This window comes from Anomaloglossus baeobatrachus, chromosome 4, assembly GCF_048569485.1.
Source record: "Anomaloglossus baeobatrachus isolate aAnoBae1 chromosome 4, aAnoBae1.hap1, whole genome shotgun sequence".
Taxonomy (NCBI): Eukaryota; Metazoa; Chordata; class Amphibia; order Anura; family Aromobatidae; genus Anomaloglossus; species Anomaloglossus baeobatrachus.
The window spans coordinates 391,984,292-392,007,253 of NC_134356.1; the positions used below are offsets into that span (position 1 = coordinate 391,984,292).

The 22,962-nt window shown below is 45.4% G+C and overlaps 1 pseudogene; it reads left to right on the forward strand.

Annotated features, from left to right (window-relative positions):
• LOC142302443 (uncharacterized) overlaps window positions 1-22,962 on the forward strand; it is a 57,217-nt pseudogene that overhangs the window by 11,322 nt on the left and 22,933 nt on the right.

The window sequence follows — 22,962 nt, forward strand, 5'->3', positions numbered from 1 at the left end:
TGCACACTACCTACGATCATGCTGTTGTTACCCTCAGTGCAAACCATGCAAACACTGAAAGCAGGTCGCACTGGGCTGAGCACTGAACGTAACCGAGCACAGCAATGCTCGTGTGAGTGGTTTGCAGACGTAAAGCATCCAAACTCAGTACCCGAACTCTGGGGGTTTTTTAGTCTGTGTTTGGTACGAACACCAAACCCTGAACCTCAGGTTCACTCATCTTTACTGTATAGGACTCCCACAAGAGAAGCACCCTTCTCCGGTGGAACACAGTCTTCCAAGCGAAGCGTTGCCAAGTTTGCACAATCCACTTCAGGGGAAGCAGTAGGAATGACATACCGTCACACAGTGGATCTTTGGAAGGAGGGAGCCAGGTGCAATGACCTTCTCTCTTGCTTTGCCTCTCTAGAGCATTCTTGGATCAATGTGGATAGCCAGAGATACCAGTTCGTTCATGATAGAAGAAACATCTTGACCTGCCAGTTCGTCCTTTATTCTTTCGGACAGATCCTCTCAGAATACAGTCACCAGCAACTCATTATTCCAGCTAAGTTGTGAGGACATGGTGAAGAAACGTATAGCATACTGGCCTACGGTGAGACTTCCGTGACGTAGTCTGAAAAGCTAAGTTACCGCTGAGAAGCCTTAACCCGGCTCATCGAATACCATGTGGAACGCCTCCAGGAAGGCTTGCATGAGACAACAGGAGCACTTCCTCTCCCATAATGGATTAATCCAAGCGAGGGCTTCACTGGCCAGGTGGGACATCAGAAAGGCCACTTTGGCCTGATCAGAGATGAACTGGTGAAACAAAAAGTTCGAAATGCAGTAAGCACTGGTTTATGAATCTTGTGCATTGCTTTGGATTGCAGTCAAACAGTGGGGGAGAAGATAACCGAGGACCAAAACAAGGAGCTAGATATGCTGCAGGAGTAGGTACTGCTGACGGAGCAGGTGGAGCCATTGGTGTCAATGCGAGTAGACGGGCGTCCACTGACCACAAGTAGGTCAGGATTCGATCTTGTTGTTCCCGTTGATGGACCATCTCTTATTGCAGACCAGCGAATTGAGTAGTACTAAAGACAGCAGAATCCATGACCTGGGAAAACTGTTATGATCGTCAAAGTGGACCCACTGGGCAACAGTAATGGCTCGACCTGAGGGGTGTATTTAAGTGCCTACCTCTTCTTTAAGAGAGCCTCTGATGGTGAGGATAGGCTTGTGCTGGAAGGTAGCTTCCAGGTGCTACTCAGGGAGACAATAGTGATGTATCGGTCGGGTCGGTCAGGCTCCCTGCTGTGACTGACAGGAGTCGGATCCTCAGTGAGAGCCACTAAATTCTCCAAACGGCTCTCACTGGGCGTAAAATATGGCTGTTTGGTGGGCGAAACCCTGCCCACTTAGCAAAGTAATTGGTCCGTTGTGAGTGGGCAGGGTTTTAGCCCCAGGTGAGTGGGGTTTCGGCTTCGTCAACACAAGATTAAATATGTGTTTACCTGTGGTGAAGCACAGGTATAGACACAGGATAAGGAAACGGGACCAGACAACTAGCAATGTGTCTCTAGCAATACCTGAGCGGTGTGCACAAGCCTTGGGAGCCGGCGGCAGGGACCAGATGAGATGCTACTGCTGAGCGGCCGGGAGGGTGATTGTGTCGGCATCTCCGCCAGGGGGAGAGGGCAGTACAGTGCCAGGATGCCAGTAACGGTGTTAAAACTTCCATTTAAAGCAGTGCTTCATCGGTGAAATAAAAAAAAAACTGCTGGCATGATGTTTTAACAACAAATAGAAACACAGTCTAGAAAGAAGAACAATTACAACTATGATATCATAATAGGAGCTTGTTTAATCCGGATTTACTAATCAAAAGTAGAAAACAACAGAAACAAAGTAAATGTGATTTCAAAAATCTGTTCCATAGGCGGAAGAAAATTTCTGTGAGGAAATTGATGTGCTCTAAAGATTTTTAGATCCACAGCATGTTCCATCTCCATTTTTTGACATGTTTTTTTAATCTTTGCTATGCATAGAGTTAACACACAAACTAGGAATAAATGAAACAGTATTTTGACATCATCACAATAGAACACAGCCTGAATGAAGATAAGGTGACTGATTAATCAATCAAGGGTAGTGTAGTACATGCTCACAAGGCTCCGAATTATGAGGTGTGCACCACTTGATTAATTTGTCGCCTCACCAGAAATGCTACTCTAGTCAAAAACTGGAGTAGTATTTCTGGTGTACAAAATACGCATACTCTTGATTCAAACGGCAAAAAAATGGCAAATATTGTCATTTTTTTGCATAAAAATTTTGCAACAGTTTTCTGGCATAAAAGCTTTGATGAATCAGAACCTTAGCGCCTTGTAACATCATCGTAATCAATTTATAATGAATAGCATAGTCTTGCATATGTTTGAGCTCAGCATTCCTCACCCCTTCTTGGTTCACCCCAAGCTTTGTTTCTCCACAGACCAGTGTAAATTAGGGGTACTTTACATGCTGTGACATCGCTAGCGTTTGCTAGCGATGTCGAGCACGATAGTACCCGCCCCCGTCGTGTGTGCGATATTGTGTGATCGCTGCCGTAGCGCACATTATCGTTACGGCAGCGTCACACGCACATATCTTGACAGCGACGTCACTATGACCGCCGAACAATCCCTCCTTCAAGGGGGAGGGGCGTTCGGCGTCAAAGCAACGTCACTGCCGCGTCACTAAGCGGCCGGCCAATAGAAGTGGAGGGGCGGAGATGAGCGGGACATAACATCCCGCCCACCTCCTTTCTTCCACATTGCCGGTGGACGCAGGTAAGGAGATGTTCGTCGCTCCCGCATTGTCACACGTAGCGATGTGTGATGCCGCAGGAACGACGAACAACATCGTACCGGTGGCAGCAGCGATATTAAGGAAATGAACGACGTGTCAACGATCACTGTTTTGGAACAATTTTGCGATCGTTGATCGTCGCTCATTAGTGTTACACGCTGCGATGTCGCTACCGGCGCCGGATGTGCGTCACTAACGATGTGACCCCGACGATATATCGCTAGCGATGTCGCAGCGTGTAAAGTACCCCTTACTCTTTGCTATGGCCAGACTTCCCCAGTATTTACAATATAAGTAGTCAGCAGTCACAATAATACTAAGTTCAAGCTTTGTTCCCTTGACAACCAGGTCTTGTTCAGTGAAGCAGGCAAATCGCATCCTTTCTGAGGACTAGCCCAATTACTGTATGCTAGGGGAATTACACGGCTCTTTTCTGCCTGGAGTAGAGTAGATGAGTTAGACACAGCTACAACACAACTACGATAACATGTACGATTGTGACGCCCTGGACTAGCCAGGCTGTCACAGGTAGTCCCATACTCACACTCGCCCCCCTTAGTGAGGTGACAGCAGCCAAACTACAGAAACCCTTGTTACCACCCTCCGAGTTTGATGTTCACACCAGGGGGGCAGAGCCAGGTGGTTGGCGGGAAAAAAACAGTAGATTAGCTTTGACAGTGAAGTGGAGTGGAGTGAAGTTCAAGGGCAGACCTGTGCCTAGGTCTGCCATAGTCTACACAAGTGTCTGGGTTGGAGCCCAGTCACCTCTGGCAAGGGGGCAGACGGTGGTGGCCACCTGCAGGAGCTGGGATTACAGCCGGTGGAACCATAGGGACCGGGGACGGGTGGTGGCCCGCCGGTACCGAACCGGGGAATCGATTGGAAACTGGAGCACCAGGAGGGGTACTCAGACCCAGTATGAGGCCCAGAAACAACCGGGCTGAGTCAAATCAACTGATTGAGGACTGGACGGAGCATGCCGTTCAGGCTGTGCAATGCCCCCGGGACCTTCCAACGGCTCATGGAGTGCTGCTTGGGGCATCTCAACTTCGAGACTGATCTACTGTATTTGGATGACGTGATCGTGTATTCCAAGACATACGAAGCCCACCTGGAGCACCTGGCAGAAGTGTTCGCGGCCCTCTCCAAGTACGGGATGAAGCTGAAGCCCTCCAAGTGCCATCTGCTGAAACCCAAGGTGCAGTACCTCGGACACGTAGTGAGCGCAGAAGGTGTAGCCCCGGATCCTGAAAAGGTTGCCGCTATCCAGAGCTGGCCACGACCGACCACGGTAAGGGAGGTAAGGCAGTTCCTGGGCCTGGTGGGCTACTACCGCCGTTTCATCAAGGGGTACACGAAGATGGCCGCACCCATGCAAGACCTCCTCGTGGGACAGACCAAGAACGGGAGAGCCCCTGGGCCCCACGTTTGTCTGGGGCGAGAAGCACGAGGAGTCCTTTCACCAGATGAAGTCAGCCCTGACAGGGGAAGAGATCTTGGCCTACCCCGATTACGGCCTCCCGTTCGCCCTCTACACCGACGCCAGCAATGTGGGCCTGGGTGCGGTTCTGTCCCAGGTACAGGATGGGAAGGAGAAAGTGATCGCCCACGCTAGCAGAAAACTCCGACCAACGGAAAGGAACCCCGAAAATTACAGCTCCTTCAAGCTTGAGTTCTTAGCCCTCGTCTGGGCAATAACTGAAAGGTTCAAGCACTACCTCGCGGCGGCGAAGTTTACTGCCTACACGGACAACAATCCGTTGAAACATCTGGATACAGCTAAGCTGGGCGCCCTAGAGCAGCGGTGGATGGCTCGACTGTCCAAATACGATTTCAATATCAAGTACAGGGCTGGTCACAACGCGGATGCGCTGTCACGGATGCTGCACCTACCCGATGAAGGGGTGGAGGGAGGAAATTGAGTTACCTGCGTTCCATCGTCCACGGGATGAGAAGCCCTGCGTTAACCAACAGCAGGTGAACCTTGATCCGCTGCCCATCCAAGGGTGGCAAGAAGCTCAGGACCAAGAACCTGCAGTCCAACTGGTCAAAACCATGATTGCGCAGGGCTCTTCCAGGATGGATCCCGCAGCCCCCTCAGAAGCTCAGCGGTTGTGGAAGGATAGAGACCGGCTGTACTTACATCAAGGGAAGCTGTATAGGGAGCTGATCAACCCGAAAATCCATGAGAAGGTTCGCCAGCTGGTGGTCCCCCAGGCCAGCGTGCCCAAGGTCCTGCAGGCCTACCATGATGGCGCAGGGCACTTCGGTTGGAAAAAGCTAGAAATGTTGCTGAGGGAGCGGTTTTACTGCAGTGGGATACGTGAGTCTGTGGAGGACTGGTGTCGAGAATGTGGCCCCTGTACACTGAGAAGGCGGGACGAGGCCAGCCAGAAGGCCCCGCTGCAGCCGATCATCACACACCAGCCGCTGGAGTTGATCGCCTTGGACCACGTCAAGCTTACGCCCAGCCAAAGTGGGTATACCTATGCCCTGACCATTGTGGACCACTACTCAAGGTTCATGGTGGTTGTCCCCGTTAAGGACTTGACGGGCCGTACCGTGGCCAGAGCCTTCCAGGCCTATTTTTGCCGACCGCATGGCTACCCGGAAAAGGTGCTCACAGACCAGGGCCCGGTCTTTGAAGCAGAGGTGTTCCAGGAGTTTTGCCACTTGTACGGGTGCAAGAAGATCCGGACCACGCCATACCATGCCCAAACTAATGGGATGAGTGAGAAGATGAACCACCTGGTCCTGAACCTCCTCAAGACACTACCGTTGGAGGAAAGGAACCTATGGCCGGAAAGCTGCCTGACCTGGTGGACATGTACAATAACATCCCCTGCACTTCCAACAAGTGCACGCCTGCGTACCTGATGAGAGCCCAACAGGGACAGCTGCCAGTGGACCTAGAAATGGACATAGGAGCACCCGAAGCCCTTCCCTCCACTAACAACTGGGATGCCAAGCGACAGACGCAGTACCAACGGATCCAGGAGTATGTGGAGAGGAATCTGCGCCAGAGCCGAGAAAAGCAAGAGCAGCGCTTCAAGAAGCGGGCTCCAGCTACCCCCTTTGAACCCGGGGATGTGGTGCTGAAACGTAAGAGAAGGACGCATAAGCTCGACGACCAGTGGGAAAGGACCCCATACGTCATACAGCCTACTGAATAGGAAAACAAGAAGACCTACTTGATCAGTCGCGACCAGGGGAAGACCACGGCTACTGTTTCCAGGGACCACCTGAAGAGATGCCCGGATCCCTTGAGACTGGTAGATGAGGCTCTGGTTCCCGTGCCGAGCGGGGAACAGAAGAAAGAGGTGATTCATACCGTGATGGGTGACTTCCCAGCAGACTGGCCTATGCAGAATGGCGCGGTAATTGTTCTCGTGATAATGTTCCCACAACCTGTGGAAGAAATAGAGACAGAGACGCCCGGCAGCGATCCACCTGAACAAACGCCCAGGGATACACCTATACCACGCCCCCGTAGGTCTCTACCAGCTATACCTGACATACGGGAAGAGGGACCGGTTGTCCCCTCTATCCCATTGCCTCCCCCTGACAGCACTGGGCCCAGGAGGTCAACACGACCCAACCTAGGTAGGCCTCCACTTAGGTACAGGGAGACTGTCATCTAGGGGTGCAATATGTTGATTGTGTAAATAGCTGAATGAATGAGCACCAATTATCCGAGACTTTCACCTGATTAACATGAAGGTTAAAGGCAGCGGATCCCGGCTGCCAAGTTGAACAGTCCAGGTTGGGACCATACTGCCCATCCCCGTTGGGACTTTGTTTTTGCCCCGTTTAAAGAGACAAGGCCGAGAACTTGCAGGCCACCCCAAAAACGTTTGGGTTTGTAAATAATCCCTTGACCGGCCTGTCCCGTTTCACGACCTCTGGAGAGGCAGACTGGAGGATGGGCCTGCGGGAAAGTGATGGCCGAGGCCCCGTCACCACTGCAACCAGTGGCGATCCTCCGGGCCCGGGGTCCCCTGGACGTGGGGCCCCTGAGAGACAACCAGGTGTGAAACCTTGTACCCGTCCCGTAAAACAAAACCTGGGCCCGTTCCTGGCCTTTTCCCCAAAGGGGTGCTGCCCGTTTCTTAGGGGCAACACCAAGGCTAGGTTTGTTTGGGTGGGCAAATAAAAGGACCCGGTCCCGTTCCCGTGTTGATGAAAGTATTTTATGTTTGCAACGTTTAAGAGTGTGCCACCCGCAAGGGAAGATTTAAAAAAAAATCCTTGAAGTTTGTACAAAAGTTATTACATTTGTAAATCTGTTTTAAATCTAAAGCTAAAGCTCTAGAGGGGGGCAGTGGCTCTGGGGTGGGGGGGACAAACAGCTCTCAAGTGGGGAGGTGACATGCAGCTCTGGGGGTATACACAGCTCTGAGGGGGTATATAGCACTGGGGTGGAGGTGACATACAACTCAGGGGGTATAGTAGTATGCAGCCCCGATATTCCTCCATATAGTGTTATGAAGCCCCCATAGTTCTCTATGCAACCCCAATATAACATTAAGCAGCCCCCATATAGCACAATGCAGACCCACATAGCATTAGGCACCCTTATGTAGTATACAGCTGCCATACAGCACAATGCAGACCTAGATAGCATTAGGCACCCTCATGTAGTATACAGCCGCCATATAGCACAGTGCAGACCGACATAGCATTGGGCACCCTCATGTAGTATACAGCCGCCATATAGCACAGTGCAGACCGACATAGCATTGGGCACCCTCATGTAGTATACAGCCGCCATATAGCACAGTGCAGACCGACATAGCATTGGGCACCCTCATGTAGTATACAGCCGCCATATAGCACAGTGCAGACCGACATAGCATTATGCACCCTCATGTAGTATACAGCCAACATATAGCACAGTACAAACCCAGATAGCATTAGGCACCTCCATGTAGTTTACAGCACCTATATAGCACAGTGCAGACCCACATAGCATTAGGCATCCTCATGTAGTATACAGCCATATATAGCACAGTGCAGACTCTGATAGCATTAGGCACCTTCATGTAGTACACAGCACCTATATAGCACAGTGCAGACCCAGAGAGCATTAGGCATCCTCATGTAGTATATAGCCCCTATATAGCACAGTGCAGACCCACATAGCATTAGGCATATCATTAGTATACAGCAGCTATATAGCACAATACAGACCCAGATAGCATTAGGTATCCTCATGTAGTATACAGCAGCTATATAGCACAGTGCAGATCCTGATAGCATTAGGCACCTCCATGTAGTACACAGCACCTATATAGCACAGTGCAAACCATGATAGCATTAGGCACCTCCATGTAGTACACAGCCCCATATCATTTAATGCACCTCCATGGTCGCCTGGCCACCACGATTACATAAATACTCACTATTCCTCGTTCCCCCGCTGCTCCAGTCTCCTCGGCGCGTTCACCGCTGTCGCTCTGTCCTCTGAGTAGGCGCGCAGTGATGACGTCACCGCGCTCCGCTGCTGAGCTGGCAGAGGCTCAGAACGCCGACAGTGTCAGACATAGCGGGGAGAATGGTTTCATCATTGCTTTTAATTGCATCGGCAACTGCGATGCCGATACAATTGAAAGTGCTATCCTCGGCGAAGGGGGAAGCCGGTGACAGCGCGGGCACCGGGCCCCCCTGCCACCGCCTGTGGGCCCCCCCCGGCAGCCCAGGACCCCGGCATTTGACCGGGTTTGCCGGGTGCTGACGCCGGGCCTGAATATATATATACAGTTAGGTCCAGAAATATTTGGACAGTGACACAATTTTCGCGAGTTGGGCTCTGCATGCCACCACATTGGATTTGAAATGAAACCTCTACAACAGAATTCAAGTGCAGATTGTAACGTTTAATTTGAAGGTTTGAACAAAAATATCTGATAGAAATTGTAGGAATTGTACACATTTCTTTACAAACACTCCACATTTTAGGAGGTCAAAAGTAATTGGACAAATAAACCAAACCCAAAAAAAAATTTTAGTTTCAATATTTTGTTGCGAATCCTTTGGAGGCAATCACTGCCTTAAGTCTGGAACCCATGGACATCACCAAACGCTGGGTTTCCTCCTTCTTAATGCTTTGCCAGGCCTTTACAGCCGCAGCCTTCAGGTCTTGCTTGTTTGTGGGTCTTTCCGTCTTAAGTCTGGATTTGAGCAAGTGAAATGCATGCTCAATTGGGTTAAGATCTAGTGATTGACTTGGCCATTGCAGAATGTTCCACTTTTTTACACTCATGAACTCCTGGGTAGCTTTGGCTGTATGCTTGGGGTCATTGTCCATCTGTACTATGAAGCGCCGTCCGATCAACTTTGCGGCATTTGGCTGAATCTGGGCTGCAAGTATATCCCAGTACACTTCAGAATTCATCCGGCTACTCGTGTCTGCTGTTATGTCATCAATAAACACAAGTGACCCAGTGCCATTGAAAGCCATGCATGCCCATGCCATCACGTTGCCTCCACCATGTTTTACAGAGGATGTGGTGTGCCTTGGATCATGTGCCGTTCCCTTTCTTCTCCAAACTTTTTTCTTCCCATCATTCTGGTACAGGTTGATCTTGGTCTCATCTGTCCATAGAATACTTTTCCAGAACTGAGCTGGCTTCATGAGGTGTTTTTCAGCAAATTTAACTCTGGCCTGTCTATTTTTGGAATTGATGAATGGTTTGCATCTAGATGTGAACCCTTTGTATTTACTTTCATGGAGTCTTCTCTTTACTGTTGACTTAGAGACAGATACACCTACTTCACTGAGAGTGTTCTGGACTTCAGTTGATGTTGTGAACGGGTTCTTCTTCACCAAAGAAAGTATGCGGCGATCATCCACCACTGTTGTCATCCGTGGACGCCCAGGCCTTTTTGAGTTCCCAAGCTCACCAGTCAATTCCTTTTTTCTCAGAATGTACCCGACTGTTGATTTTGCTACTCCAAGCATGTCTGCTATCTCTCTGATGAATTTTTTCTTTTTTTTCAGCCTCAGGATGTTCTGCTTCACCTCAATTGAGAGTTCCTTAGACCGCATGTTGTCTGGTCACAGCAACAGCTTCCAAATGCAAAACCACACACCTGTAATCAACCCCAGACCTTTTAACTACTTCATTGATTACAGGTTAACGAGGGAGATGCCTTCAGAGTTAATTGCAGCCCTTAAAGTCCCTTGTCCAATTACTTTTGGTCCCTTGAAAAAGAGGAGGCTATGCATTACAGAGCTATGATTCCTAAACCCTTTTTCCGATTTGGATGTGAAAACTCTCATATTGCAGCTGGGAGTGTGCACTTTCAGCCCATATTATATATATAATTGTATTTCTGAACATGTTTTTGTAAACAGCTAAAATAACAAAACTTGTGTCACTGTCCAAATATTTCTGGACCTAACTGTAGTGTACTAGCTGTAGTACCCGGGTGTTGCCTGGGATAGTAACTGTGTCTCTGTCTCTCTCCCAGTCTCTGTCTGTCTTTGTATCAGTCTATCTGTCTCTGTGTCTGTCTCTCTGTCTGTCTTTGTATCAGTCTATCTGTCTCTCTGTCTGTCTGTCTCTATCTCTGTGTCTGTCTCTCTCTTGCTCCGTCTGTCTCTCTCTTGCTCCATCTGTCTCTTTCCAGGTCTGTCTCTTTCCAGGTCTGTCTCTTTCCCCATCTGTCTCTGTCTCTTTCCCCGTCTGTCTCTGTCCCCATCTGTCTCTTTCCTCGTCTGTCTCTTTCCAGGTCTGTCTCTTTCCCCGTCTGTCTTTGTCTGTGTCTCTGTCTGTCTCTTTCCAGGTTGGTCCCTTTCCAGGTCAGCAAGTAAGCAAGGGAACCAAAGATTTGTGTTCCTTCCAGGACAAGGGCTCACAATTTGTTAGGGAATAGCACCAGTGAGATAATATTAAAATTTAACCTTTATTTTATTCCTTAAAACACACAAAACACACAAAAAGCAATATTAAAAAACCAAAGGTTTGACCATGCAGGTCACAAATCACACACTGCCCAGAGCTGTATATAAAGCTCAAAAGGGCCACAGATACGTCCCTTGGGCAAGATAGACAGCAAGGACGGTCCACAACTGAACCTATTATTGTCCTTGTATATTATCTCACTGGTGCTATTCCCTCCCTTTCCAGGTCGGTCCCTTTCCCCGTCTGTCTCTTTCCCCGTCTGTCTCTTTCCTTGCCTGTTTTTATCTGTCTCTCTGTCTGTCTCTTTCCAGGTCTGTCTCTTTCTCTGTCTGCCTTTTTCTCCATCTGTCTCTTTCCCCGTCTGACTCCCCGCCTCTTTCCCTGTCTCTTTCCCTGTCTGTCTTTGTTCATCTCTTTGTCTGTGTCTTTTCATGTTTGTCTCTTTCCCTGTCTGCCTGTCTCTGTCTGTCTCTTTCCCCGTCTTTCTCTATCAAGGTCTGTCTCTTTCCACATCTATCTTTGTCTCCTCTTTCCCTGTCTGCCTATCTCTGTCTTCCTGTTTGTCTGTCTCTTTCCAGGTCTGTCTCTTTCCCCGTCTGTCTCTGTCTGTCTGTCTTTATCTCTCTGTCTCGTTCCCTGTCTGTCTCTGTCTGTTTCTTTCCTTGTCTGCCTCTTACTCTGTCTGCGTCTGTCTCCTTCTGTCTCTCTCGGTCTCCCCACCGACATCATATTACCTCACACATAAGCTTCTTATACTAACAATGTCTTTTGTTCCTATAGCAACCAATCACAGCTGCTATTAAAACCAGAGGTTCCAGGCTCCATTTACTTTAATGAAGGCATGTTTTTTGGAGAGTAACTGTAAAGCACGGGCTTAAATTTTCCTGTCAAAACATAGTCCATGACGTTCCCTGGGTCACATGAATGGTCTGTGCAAAATTTCGTGATTGTAAATGCGACGGTGCGGATTACTTTAGCGGACATACAAAATACACACATACATACACTCAGCTTTATATATTAGATTTCATAAATTTAAGGTTCGATCTATCTAAAATTAATATCATCTGAGAAATCATAGTAACATCAAGGACAATTTTTAGGAAACTCCTAAAGCACAGAAAATCCAAGAAAAACTGGAGTCAAATTCCTTAATAAAAAATATGAATAATTTTTATTTAAACTCAAATACACACATAGATAATTGTAATCAATAAAAAGGAGAAGACCACAGGTGCAGAAAAAAAGATGGAAAGTACGTACCAAAGGACACGGTAAAGAATAGGTGAAACAGCATGGATCAAAGTAAACTAAATAAATTAGAATTGCAAAATGCCGTGTGCTATAACTATTATATATCTAATAGTGTATTGCAATAGTTTGGTACTTAATTACATTTCTTGCTGCTTATACCCCTCATGAGAATCCTATTTTATACATATTTTTATTGTTCCTCTCAATAAATTTGTTGTTTAACTCTTGATCGATTTCTTTCTCCTGTGTTTCTTTTTGGTTTTAAAAGAGTTGAGCAAAGTGTCAGTACATAAAGCATGTTTCACTCTGGTCTTGTTTTATGGGGAACACATAGATTATAGTGGAGGTTGTGTTGTGCCTTTTCTTAAATAATTAGGATTGATTTAATAGCCATTTTAATTTATTTGGCGTATAACCATACCTTTTATTATGAAAAATGATCCTCCTTCGATTGTACAGCTTTTTACTACAAGTTTTGTTGACATCTTGAAGCTGCAGCTGTGGATCGTGACATCTGGAGTGCACCCAGAAATTTAACTTGGGTGGGAGGGATTCAGTGTCCCAGAGATAGTGAGAAGTTATATAGTGTAATGATTCAGCCTGGTTTATGTAATTATTACATTGCTCATACGGCACTTATTTACATACTAAGCATATGTAATGCTTGCGTGCGAGTGGGAGTGAGCCCACTGGGCCACAGCACCAAAAATACGAGGGTAATGAATATGGCTCGCACCAGGTTTTCACCACAGCCTCTGATGGTGAGGGTGGATTTGGCTGCAGATAGAAATCAGGTGCCACTAAGGGAGACTTGGTGCTGCGACAGCTGATCCCAGGGGTATGAACTCTGACAGTCTCTGATGAGGCAACAGTGATGGCTGTTATAGCAGGTTCGGACGATATGGAGTGATGCAACAGCGGCCGGTACAGTTAGGTTAAGCCGACATGGAAGAATGCAGCAGCAGCCGTGACTACAAAACAGATAGGTGTAAGACTGCAACAGCACATATATATAAGGGATCTGAACAACTATCAACACATCTCTAGGATTAGACCATGCATGTTGCCCAGGCACCTCCCATAAGGGGAGGGTACCTTAAATACATAGTGCCTCTCAGGGATAGGCTGAGATGCATTTCTAGGTTTACCCTTAAGAAAAGGTGCTCTTGTGCGGCCTAAGAGTGCTCCCAGGAGGCCAGTGTGGCATGGGCAAACCCCGGGAGTCGGTGGCAGGGACTGAGCAGCCACGGCTGAGTGGCCAGGAGGGTGAGTGTGGCAGTGTACCTGCCGGGGCAGTGGGGTAGGACAATGCGGGGACGCTGGTAAGGGCATTACAATATAACATAAATGGCAATGTTTTGCTGCTATTTTGACATATACCGTAACAATATTAGGTATCTTTGGAGAAGGAAATCTGCTATACTCTGAAGACTTAAAAAAAATACATTAATGCATTGAGTACGGCATTTCACTCATAAAAAGTACAAATTCCGTTTAACACACTCCAAAATTAATATGAAATCCTTGAAACAACTGGAAACCACACACACACAAAAGCATTAGTTACTGCATATAACAATAAGGGAGGAATAATAAAGTATGATGCTCTACACAATAAAGTAGAACACTATATACTAAACATATATAAAGAGTAGAGCTGAGCGAACCTGCAGATGTTCTGGTTCAGCGGTTCTGGCTGGACTTTAAAAAAAAGTCCAATTTGGGACGGGACTTGGACCTGAACATGAGACCAGACGCCAAACCCCATACAAGTATATGGGGACCCGAACATGTGTTCTGTAAAATGAGGTTAGTAAGGGCTAGGGGAATTAGAGCAGGACAGTTATACTTACCGAGTCACCCACGCAGCTGTCACACTATTTCTGGGTCCACTGATTAAATCTCATGCATATTCACTGCTTCCCCACCTAACCTCTGTGATTGGTTGCAATCAGACTGTCGGCGTGCCGGCATCCCTGATTGGTTGTGGAGTGTAAAAATAAATAAATAATTGGGGAAAAATGGCGTAGAGTCTCTGTATTTTGATGCCAAGCAGGCTGCAGCCCCCAGCTGTGTGCTTTAGTTTGGCTGTGTATCAAAATACGAGGGCCCATGTGGCTTTTTTAAAATTATTAAAATAATAAAAAACCTGTGTTCTGTCCCCCTTCAATTTTGATACAAAGCCAAAATAAAGCGGACTGCTATTCTTAGGCTGGGGAGGCCCATGGTTATTTGGCCCCTGTAGGCCAAAAGTAACACCCCGCAGCCATTAGATGCGACAATTCTGGCACTTTACCCAGCTCATCCTGACTGTCCTGGTGTGGTGGCTATGGGTAATATAAGGGATTAATGACCGCTGTGATTTTTCAATAAATCACAGCTGTCATCAAGCCTGAGGTTAGTAATGGGGAGGGGTCTATGAGATCCCCCATTGCTAACCCGATAAGTCAAAAGAAATAAACACTAAATACAGAAAAAATCCTTCATTTAAAAAAAATAATATAAAACTCCATCTTTCTCCAATTTATTAACCCTCAAAACACCCCTGCAGGTCCAACATAATTCCCATGAGGACCCCCGACAATCCAGGCTCTGCTACATCTGATAGCAAGGAAAGAATGAAAAAATCCTTGCTCAGAAACACAACCCACAAAAAAATGCCTGGAAATGGCCATAAGATGGCAGTAAAGACTGCTAACGAGATATGTGTACATATATACCAAAAAGTGGCACCAGAGAAGAAAAGATAACAGACGTGCTTTTCACCAAATGGCTTTGTCAGGAGGTGTCTTCTGGCCATTTCCAGGAGGAAGGCATCGCCGCCGAAACGCGTTGTTTTTTCCACGTCTGTACACCTATTTATCCAGTATTGAAAATGCCAGTGTTATGAATTTTTATTTTGGAAGAATTAAAAGTTAATTTTTACCTTACCTGATGGATTCCCAGCGGATTTCTTCTACTTTAAAATATTAAATATGGCTCTAATAGCACCACAACTTCATTTACCAATGTTATGCAACATATCTTTGTATTAGAAGTTAATTATTCATTTGAATTTCACATTACTTTCTGTGGGCGACAAAATGTTTGTCTTGCCAAAATCTGACCTTTCTGTGTTCATTAAATGATCAATATATTTCAGCAACTTTATTTTCATCACCTAAACCTAATTTGGGAGGGTTTCAGCTTTCAAAAGAGTAATTTATAAAACCAATGGATGAATTTAAAGTCAGGTTATAAGCTTTTATTCACATAACATGGATAAGCGACAGAACTTCTGTCAGAGAGTGTACATGCAATCAAGGTCCCGAACTCGCTGCAGACACTGCAGAGTCCTGACAGCATTGTCCCTTTTAAGAACTATATTCAGAACAAAGAGTCTTGAAAGTAATAATTTGGCCCCGAAAGTGATAATTTGTCCCCAAATTTTTCTGCCTCTTCATGTAATCCCAGACAGAGTTGATGTTAAGATCAGATGTCTATGTGATCTCAAAATCGAATCTGTCTCGGATTACATGAAAACTTGAGCAAACCTACATCCATATTTTGCATTTTGTTAATTGATAAAAAAAAAATATTACCACTTCTATTTTTGAAAGCATTCTTACTTTGTAGCATTTTGTCCACCCTTCTCAACTTTTACACAGCACTATAGCTGCCCTATATAATTTGTGTACTGCATGAAAATGCACTTAGTATAATCTTAACAATGGGAAGGGTATACTGGAAGTTGTAATATACAAGTAAAATGTAACATTACCACCTATCATTAATTTGTACAGGGATCAGGGGCGTAACGACGGCAGTCGCAAAGGTCGCCACTGCGACCGGGCCCGCAGGGTTATAGGGACCCATCAGCCGCTCTGCAGAGCCGGCTCCTCTCTGTAAGAGAGGAGATGCGCTGTGTAGTGGCCGACTACCAGGGGGCCAGCCTGTGAGTCATGGGGGCCTGGTGTCAGTAGAGGGGCCCCTGACCTGGAGAGGCCCTTCAGGCGTTTCTGACCTGCAGCAGAGCAGAAGTGCTCCTGCACAGAAGACGGAATCCATCCAGCCAGGACCTGCGATGATGTCATGCCCATGTGACTGTATGGGAGGAGACATAGGTTTGCGGGGCAGAAAGCAACAGAAGATACTGATTCCTGAAGGAGATTTGGACACATGACTGGTAATGAGAAAAGAGGGGACATGGGGGGGGTGCAGGGTAAGTAGCATATGAGGGCTACAGACTGTGACAGAAGGATGTGAAGGGGTGCATAGTGTTTGAGAGGGGTAAGTTGGGGTACAGGCAGGGTGAGATATGTAGGGCAGGGTGTGAGATATATGGGGGTGTATTGTGTGTGATAGGGGGGGTGCAGGCTGTATGGGGAGTAGGGTGTGTGACATATGGGGGCAGGGGTGTAACTACCGAGGTCGCAGGGGTCGGAAGGAGAAGAGAGGTACTTGTTTTTTTATTTTGCTGGCTGAATGACACATGGAGGCCATGGGGTGCCTGGCTGCATGACACATGGAAGTCCTGGGGGGGCTGGCTGCATGATACATAAAGGCCCTGGGGGGGCTGGCTGCATGATACATAAAGACCCTGGGGGGGCTGGCTGCATGATACATGGAGGTCTATGGGACTGCATAATAAACATGAAGGACACCTTATACTTGGACTATAGGGGTGTATTATACATGGAGGTCTATGGGGCTGCATAATACAAAATGAAGGACACCTTATACATGGTATATAGGAGTGCATTATACATGGAGGAGTATGGGGCTGCATAATACAATATGAAGATTTATGGGGCTGCATTATAATACATATAGGACTATGGGGGCTGCATTATAATATATGGAGAACTATGGAGGCTGCCTTATACATGGACTATGTGGGTGCATTATAAAACATGGAGGACTATGTGGTGCAGTATAAAATATGGAGGGTTATGTGGGACCCTTTATACTATATGGAAGGCTTTGTGAGGGCCATCATAGTATTTGGAGAACTATATACTAGGGGGGACAAAGATACAAGTATGGGATGGAAATGTTTTGTGCTGAGGGAAAAAGGCTCTTTTCCTCAGCACCCAGCTTTCCCATGTTCTGCTGTACATCTTCTTTCAGCACACAGCTTTCCCATGCTCTGTTATGGGAAAGCTGGGTGCTGAGGTAAAGATATATGGCAGAGCATGGGAAAGCTGGGTGCAGAGGACAAGATGGATATCAGATCATGGGAAAACAGGGTGCTGATAGAGGGATTTCAGATTATGGGAAAATGGTGCTGTGGGTAAAAGCCAAGTGTCAGCATCATTATCCTGTACCCCGAGTGTCAGTGTCATTACCCGTACCCTAAATGTCGGTGTACGAGGAGGGGGGGCCCGGTCCAAATTTTGCACTAGGGCCCATCAAACTCTAGTTATGCCACTGACAGGTATTGTAGTACTGATCAGCTATAGTTAGAGGCAGAATAAACATTTTCACTTTCATCAGTGATTTATAGATGACATCTTCTGTGATTGGAGTAGTTTTTTCACTTCTTCACTGGCTCTAGACGTTTCTAACAATTTCTCCCAGCAACGATTTGTTGTCTGCAGAGTAAGGAAGCCAAATTAGCCACTGTGCCTGCTAAATATAAAATTAGCCCCTGTGCCCCTAAAAATATAATTAGCCATTGTGCACCCCTAAATATAAAAGGAAGCTACTGTGCCCCTTGAATTAAAATGAAGATACTGAAAACCCTGAATTAAAATGAAGCTATCATTCCATCTAGAAGAGCTACTGTGCCACCCTGAAATTGGTAAAAAAAACAACAAAAAAAACCCAGCCACCTCCCATACAACATTCCTGTAATGCTCACACTCTGCTCTCCTCATTTCTGTTCCCTGGTGACAGATTCTATTTATCGCCCTCTAATTTGACCTGAGAAAGATATGCATAGTCCATAGCTGTTTGCATTGGTGGCCATACATACTAATGAGGCCAAATGATCAGAGATGTTCTACAATACAGAACAGTGCAGAACAGAATATAGTCTATCTATATTGTAGAACAGGACAAACACTCTTCTTTGTTCTTCAATTGCATGGATTCAGCTACTTCCCAATAGACCATCCTGAAACAGAATGTCAGTGAAGACCTGCCGCCAATGGGGAATGCATTAGCAGCCCGTAGGATATGACATCAGTTGACGTGATATCAGCACTACAAAAGGAAGGGGGACACTGGCGCTCTAGGGAAGGAGGTGGAAAGTGAGTCCAGTGCAGAAGAATTAAAGGGATCAGAGCTCTAAAGGTGAATTAAAATTATAATTTATTGAACAAATAAGATGTAATAAAAGAGTATAATATATACTTGGGAACTGCAGGTAGTAGGCAGGGTCCACATACAGCCTGTCAGATAAGAAAGATAAACGAGAGTAAGTACTACCACGCTACCATACACTTGGCGACCTGGTGGGTGAGCAAATGAATGGTGTAATACCTGAGGGATTGAGGAGGAGAAAAATAATGAACTTGGTGGGTGAATGGTTCAGGGCCCAGGTAGCAAGTATCTGTTGCAATAATATAAAATAATATAAAAGGGGTTAAATTAGATAGATATTGCATATAACGTGTTCATAAAAATATTACACTGGGGAACAAAAGAAAACATTTTTGGGTGACTCAGGTATTGGGCTTAGGTATATTCAGTAGTCTGAATCAGAATATGTCATTCTTTTTTTATAGCGGCTCTACTTTTTGAGATAATGTACAGTTGCCCACAAAGGAATTTGTGATTTTTTTCCTCAACAGGGATATTAATTATGGAATCAAAGATGGCCTGTAGTAGTTATGTGATAAATACTTGAATATTTATTAAATGCAAAGCACATTTACACAAGTTTTATGGTATTAGTCAAATACATAAATTACCTACATTACTGACCATCTGTGATTCTATAACAACCAAGCGAAGGCGGCTGTTCATAGACAGTTCTCAGCGGGGCCTAAAATATGTGCTTTTACACAATGGGAACAAATATGTATCAATCCCAATAGGACACTCAACTAGGATGACTAAAGAGCAAAACACAATTGCTCTGGTCCTACAGAAAATACCATACCAGGATCAACAGTGGTCAATCTCTGAGGATCTAAAGATAGTGAATATTTTCCTGGGACAGCAGAGTGTATACACAAAGCGATCCCGATTTATCTGTCTCTGGGATAGTCAATCAAAAACTGAGTACTGGGTGAGAAAACAGTGGCCTCTTAGAGAACACATGGTAGTAAAATAATGTAATTGCAGAACCATTGAGGTATAAGCTCATTTTACCACCACTGCACATCAAATTAGGTTTAATGAAACAGTTTGTAACGGCTCTAAATAAAGAGGGAAAATGTTTTGACTACATCTGCAGAAAATTTCTAGCAATAACCATTGAGAAGCTAAAGGCAGGTATTTTAGACTTAATTCAAACCATAAGACTCACGAAAGGTCCACAATTCAAAGAGTCATTGAACGTTGCCAAGGCAGATGCATGGTTTTCTTTTACTATTGTTCTACAGAATTTTCTTGGGAAATATAAAACAGATATTTGCACTGAACTGGTCAAAAGAATGCTATCTTTTTTTGTCACCTTGGCTGTACAGTGAGTATTAAAGTGCATTATTCTCCACAGCCACTTGGATTGTTTCCTAAAAAATCTTGGTGACTTAAGTGAAGAGCACGTTGAACGATTCCACAAAGATTTAAAACTATACAAGAAAGATACCGAAGACACTGGGATAACATGATGGCAGATTACTGTTGGGCTATTCAAAGTGAGTGCACTCACCTCAAGAAATCTTTAAAGCGCTGCTTTTGCGAGGTATCTAGGTGAACAGTGTATCAATGACAAATTTTTATGCATTCTTAATTCTTATTATGAGCTTTAAATTCTTCATAAATAAAATAAATCTACATAATTGATTTTGTTTTAATATCCAAGAAGGAAAAAAATTATAGATATAAAAATATAATATAATCGATTCTCATTCCTCATGTTTGCCTCCATTAAAAAAAAAAAAGTTTATAGTCATCTCCCATGTCAGTGCCGTACCAGTGGTACCGGCATTCACGTTCCTGTGGCTCCAGTGAGGTTGTTAAATCACATGAGCCCCACTCTCAATCCCCCCGGCTTCTCTCTTAAATCAGTTTATATAACAGTGTAAATTTGGTGTTTCCTCTAAATAAATCAACACACAACCATTAAACCGATGGCAACAAAAGTGAGTACACCCCTAAGTGAAAATGGCAAAATTGTACTCAATTTGCCATTTTCCCTTCCGGTGTTCTGTGACTCATTAGTGTTACAAGGATTCAGGTGTAAATGAGGAACAGGTGAGTTAAATTTGGTGTTATTGCTCACACACTCTTGGTCACTGGAAGATCAACATGGCACCTCATGGCAAAGAATTATCTGAGGATCTGAAAAAATAGAATTGCTGCTCTACATACAGAAGTCCTAGGCTATAAGAATATTGCTAACATCCTGAAACTCAGCTGCAGCACAGTGGCCAAGACCACACATGAGAGCTACCGGCATCGCTGCAAAGGTTAAAGAGGTTTGTGTCAGCCTGTCAGTGCTCAGACCATATGCACCACACTGTATCAGGTTGGACTGCATAGCTGTCATCCCAGAAGGAAGCCTCTTCTAAAGATGATGTACAAGAAAGCCCACAAACAGTTTGCGAGGTATCTCAGTAAGTGAACAGTGTATCAATGACAACTTTTTATGCATGCTTAATTCTTATTCTGAGCTTTAAATTCTTCATAAATAAAATAAATATACATGTATGAATTTGTTTTAATAAACAAGAAGGCAAAAATATTAATTTTCAGTAGATGTTCAATTGGTTGTATGCATTTGACTCGCCCCAGCGCTATGGGGTACTTGGTCCCGGGCGATGTACTGCTGGGATATGTCACTGGGTGGTCGGTGCCCGATTCCGTGACCATGGGGGTCGCTTGAAGGGGGTTATGTACAGGGGAATATTTATAAAGTTTGTATTGTGACGCTACTTGCGGGTTGCGGTTATGGTGATGGAACCGCCGCTGCACAGTCTGTCACCGCTGGGGCTGATGTTAGGGGGCAGCCTGGATGTTGTAGCCCTCCGCAAGTAGGGCCTGGCCCCAGGGGGTAGGTGATGGAGTTAGGCGCGGAAAGAAGGTAGGCCACACAAGGGATTGCAGTGTAACTGGTTTCTTTACTCACAGCATTCTTATGGCTGGTTTCCCAAGGAAGGCTGGTCCTCACTACTGGTCTCCTTAGTTCCACTGCCGGTTTGGTGACCTGGTGGCTTCTTTCCCCTTCACCTGTCTCAAGTTGGTGGGTCCCCGTGGCTTGGAGCATCTGGGGGTCCTCTCCTGGTAGTCTCTCAGTCTTTAGTCCGTACGGCAGGCAGTTTGAACCCTGTAGGGTGGTTGGTGTTCGGTTCCGGGCCATGGTTCTCCCGTCACTGCTGGTACCCCCGGACGTAATGGTCAGTGAGGTCCTGGATGGTCCCCTCACTGTGCAGATTTGATCAGGTCTGCCTGGAGCGTTTGCCTGACCTAGGGCTCTGTACCCCATCGGTGCTATGGTTCCAAGAGTACTCCACCGTACTCCTTCGGCAACCACATGCCTGCGCCGGACAGGTCACTGTTACACACTCCAGTCAGTACGGTTACGTCCGTCACATCTCACTTCCACTTACTGACTGTCTTGACCCCTCCTCCCTGGTTGTCGTCTAGTGGACTGGATCGGCTCCACCCCTAGGTGGACATCCATTGGGTTCAACTCTAGTCTGTCACCAGTCCTTGGGGAAGGGAAAAACAGGGATTATATATGTTTTGGTGTTAACAGCACTGGTCTTCTGGGTTCCTGGGGTTAGGCCCTGCATCTTTGACAGGATGCAGTACCTTGTAGCGCCTGATGGGTTCAGGGGCGCTACACATTTACATAGGGTACATCACATTTCCTTAACTAGAGCTGATGGAAGAAAAATAACAGCAAATTTAGAATCATTGACAAAAACGTACCTAGAAACAGCTTAAATATCTCAGGCACCAATTTTCTTGTTTACATGTGTTATAGCTTAAAAAATGCTAAAACCTTGCTCATAATTGAGCGACTAATGGGACTCTGAAAACCGTGGAATTCCTGCTGAAGCACTGGAGGTGCTGAGTGGAGACTAAAATGTATCTGTAGATGTAAAATAATATAATAATATAATGAAATAAAAAGTATAGATTGACAAGAGGACTGACTTGGTTATATAAAAGACTCGTAGGTGGCTACGGTGGAAGCAGAGTGAGAGAGGCAGGGATAGGGATGTGGCACCGCTGTCATAGAAAGAACAATGTTGTGGAGACTGTGATAAGATAATAAAATATTTTTGCATCCAGCAGGTGATAAGTTTGACACATGTCCTGGGAACTACCCTTATATACAGTATATGCTAAATGTACCAATGGAAAACACCACAGGAATGTAAACCTAAATTAGATTCTTGGGTTTACTGGACATGCAGATTTGTAGCCAATTGAAGGATGCATAAAGCTGCCTATTTACCATGTGAAAATTAAAAGGAAAACCAAAAAGCCACAAGCAAATAGAAAACTATAAAAATCCCCACTGAATCCAGACAATGAGGTACTAAAATAATGACAAATATCAATGACTCATTCTTCATTCCTGTCTACTTCACCATGATCTGTCTGTGAACTTCTCCATGATTGTGCTAATGTTACTAATGATTTGTGAAATTTTAGAATACAAGCCATTTTCCTTTATTGTGCACTTCAACGCAATAAATTATATAAAGTTAAATGTCACACCAGAAAATATAGTGGAGTAAAAATTTAGCTAAGGCTTTATTCACAACATTTTTAAATGTCATATATATATATATATATATATATATATATATATATATATATATATATATATATATACACACACACATACAGTGCCTACAAGTAG